A 3011-nucleotide genomic window follows, 5' to 3' on the forward strand; every position below is an offset into this window, starting at 1 on the left:
ACATGTGACACCTCACGCTCCGTCCATTACAGTTTTAAATTTGAGTTATGACACAAATTATTGCTCAAAGGAGAGTTTTAGAAAATACAAGCCCTCTCTCTATAAACTCAGAGGCAATGCTATCACTTCAGGGTAATGCCCCTAACACTTATCACACAAAAGCTCTTACCTGACAACTGGCTCTGTAGTGGTGAAGGATGTTCCCTGTGATGTCTGCCTCCACTCGGGAGAGAAGCTGGTCTTTTGGAGCATGAACAGCCACGTTGCTGTATGTCAGCATCAGGGTGCTGCGAGTCTTGCCTCTTTTCCCATGGTGGTAGTCCTAGACAATCGGAAACGTCACTAGAGACAAGTTCTTGTGATTCATTTTGCCTTGGAATTCTGATCTGCTGCTGACCGAGGAATTGCTCACAGCAGCAATGGCAGTTTGCACTTGCAAAGCTCTTTTCAGCCAAAGATCTCAAACCACTTGCAAACAGTATTTAAGCAATATAATAACTGTGTGAGGTAGGGAGTTATTAGTATCTCCATCATTCCCACAGGTCACTCTGACACAGAGAGCCTAAAATGCTGAACCTACAGCAGTGAAGTAGACGGGAGCTTAGTCGTTGACACTGGTGGGTACAAGATCAGGCGCTAAATGTCTTGCCTAAGGCTGCACAGTGAGTAAATGCAGAGCCAGCAATGGAAGCCCAGAGGCCTAGTCTCCTGCTCTATCCTCTAGATCAGTGGTTTTCAACCAGGAGTACTTGTGTACCCCTGAGGGTCTGCAGAGGTCTTCCGGGGGTATATCAACTCATCTAGATATTTGCCAGTTTTAGAAGCATAGAATATCAGGGTTGGAAGGGACCTCAGGACGTCATCTAGTCCAACCCCCTGCTCAAAGCAGGACCAATTCCCAACTAAATCATCCCAGCCAGGGCTTTATCAAGCCTGACCTTAAAAACCGCTAAAGAAGGAGATTCCACCACCTCTGTAGGGAACCCATTCCAGTGCTTCACCACCCTCCTAGTGAAAAAGTTTTTCCTAATATCCAATCTAAACCTCCCCCACTGCAACTTGAGACCATTACTCCTTGTTCTGTCATCTGGTACCACTGAGAACAGTCTAGATCCATCCTCTTTGGAACCTCCTTTCAGATAGTTGAAAGCAGCTATCAAATCCCCCCTCATTCTTCTCTTCTGCAGACTAAATAATCCCAGTTCCCTCAGCCTCTCCTCATAAGTCATGTGCTCCAGACCCCTAATCATTTTTGTTGCCCTCTGCTGGACTCTTTCCAATTTTTCACATCCTTCTTGTAATGTGGGGCCCAAAACAGGACACAGTTTTCCAGATGAGGCCTCACCATTGTCGAATAGAGGGGAACGATCACGTCCCTCGATCTGCTGGAAATGCCCCTACTTATACAGCCCAAAATGCCATTAGCCTTCTTGGCAACAAGAGCACACTGTTGACTCATATCCAGCTTCTCGTCCACTGTAACCCCTAGGTCCTTTTCTGCAGAACTGCTTCCTAGCCATTCGGTCCCTAGTCTGAAACAGTGAATGGGATTCTTTCGTCCTAAGTGCAGGACTCTGCACTTGTCCTTGTTGAACCTCATCAGTTTTCTTTTGGCCCAATCCTCTAATTGTCTAGGTCCCTCTGTATCCTATCCCTACCCTCCAGTGTATCTACCATCATTTTACAACAGACTGCCTGCAGTTAAGCAGAGAGGAGCACAATCTGGAGCTGGGGTTCTCTCAAATGATTTTTATCATCTGATGTCTCATGGCTTGAGTGCTCCTCCCATGCACAATGTGTGGGAACTACATCAGTCGCTTGCATGGAAAAGACATCAGACGATAAAAATCATTTGAGAGAACCCCAGCTCCAGATTGTGCTCCTCTCTGCTTAACTGCAGGCATCACGTAGAACGCATACATTGGGGGACAATGCTAGCTGACCAGAGCAGACACTACCGCAGGGTTGCTGCCCCCGCTTTAGAGGGGGAGAGGAAGTTTGAGAGAAGCCCCTGGCTCCTTTACCTTCAGGTGGCTGATGAACCCAGAAATCTTAACCTTGCTCATTGCAGCCCCAAACTCCTGAAGTGCGTTCAAGGTGAGGTCCAAGTGGCTCTCAGCAGACAATGCAAGGATGGAAATGACTCCCTGTGACCCAAGAAAAATACTGGTTAGGATCTAACTAGGTGCCTGATAAACCCCACGACTCCATTCCTTTCACCTGAAGTGGTGTAAAATGCCAGTGAGGCCTGAGACACATGGGGAGCGGGGGCTGAGTGAAATAGCAATGACGATGATATGAAGCAAAATGGCATCTGTCCCAGGCCAACTCAGAGCTGAGCCCCACAGGCAGCATTCAGGGATTACTTGGTAAAGTGGGGAGAGGGACAGAGTCCTCACCTCTCTCTCAGGGGCTTCCGTATAATCTGTTGTCGTCAGAAATGTATTAATCTGTGATTTAACATGGACCAGGTCCTGACACACTGCTAAGGATGTTCCTAGTGCCTTATACAGGAAACTCTGAAAGAAAGAGACCAGCACTGAGAGATCAGTAACACAACGTGCCTGTCAGTACAGACCCAGCTCAGCAACACTCAGGAAGGAACAAGATAGCCAAGTCCAAGCATCCAGACTGCAGAAACATCCCATCATCTAGCCCAGCCAGAGAACCAACAATGCAGTACAGACAAGCAGCCTGTCCAAGCAAATATTGGAAGGGCGGGGGGGGGGACGGACGGGGGAGGGGGGGACAAGAGAGCAGGGAACAACTAAAAACAAATGTTATATGCAGAATAAAATATAAAGTAATGAAGCCTTGAGAGAAGCCTTATGCAGCCCCCCCAGTCAGAATTTCAAGGGAAATTAACTAGAAACTAAGCCTTAATAGATAACAAACCTTCTCTTTGGAGGGACTGGCATAGCCAGCCATCTGCTGGCTCAACTCAAGGCTTATCTGGCTGCTCCAGGCACTGTCACCTATCATCTCCAGAGATGTCTTTAGGAACTGCGTGT

The 3011-nt window shown here is 47.6% G+C and overlaps 1 long non-coding RNA gene across 1 annotated transcript; it reads right to left on the reverse strand.

The window, feature by feature from the left end:
• Positions 1-173: 173 nt before the first annotated feature.
• Positions 174-2521, reverse strand: LOC135980480 (uncharacterized). Its single transcript, XR_010597531.1, has 3 exons — positions 2400-2521; positions 2025-2147; positions 174-322 (listed from the first exon to the last, which is right to left on the reverse strand). It is a non-coding gene; the product is annotated as an uncharacterized LOC135980480 (long non-coding RNA).
• Positions 2522-3011: the final 490 nt, after the last annotated feature.

The sequence above is a fragment of the Chrysemys picta genome, unplaced genomic scaffold, assembly GCF_011386835.1.
Source record: "Chrysemys picta bellii isolate R12L10 unplaced genomic scaffold, ASM1138683v2 scaf3547, whole genome shotgun sequence".
NCBI classification, from domain to species: Eukaryota; Metazoa; Chordata; order Testudines; family Emydidae; genus Chrysemys; species Chrysemys picta.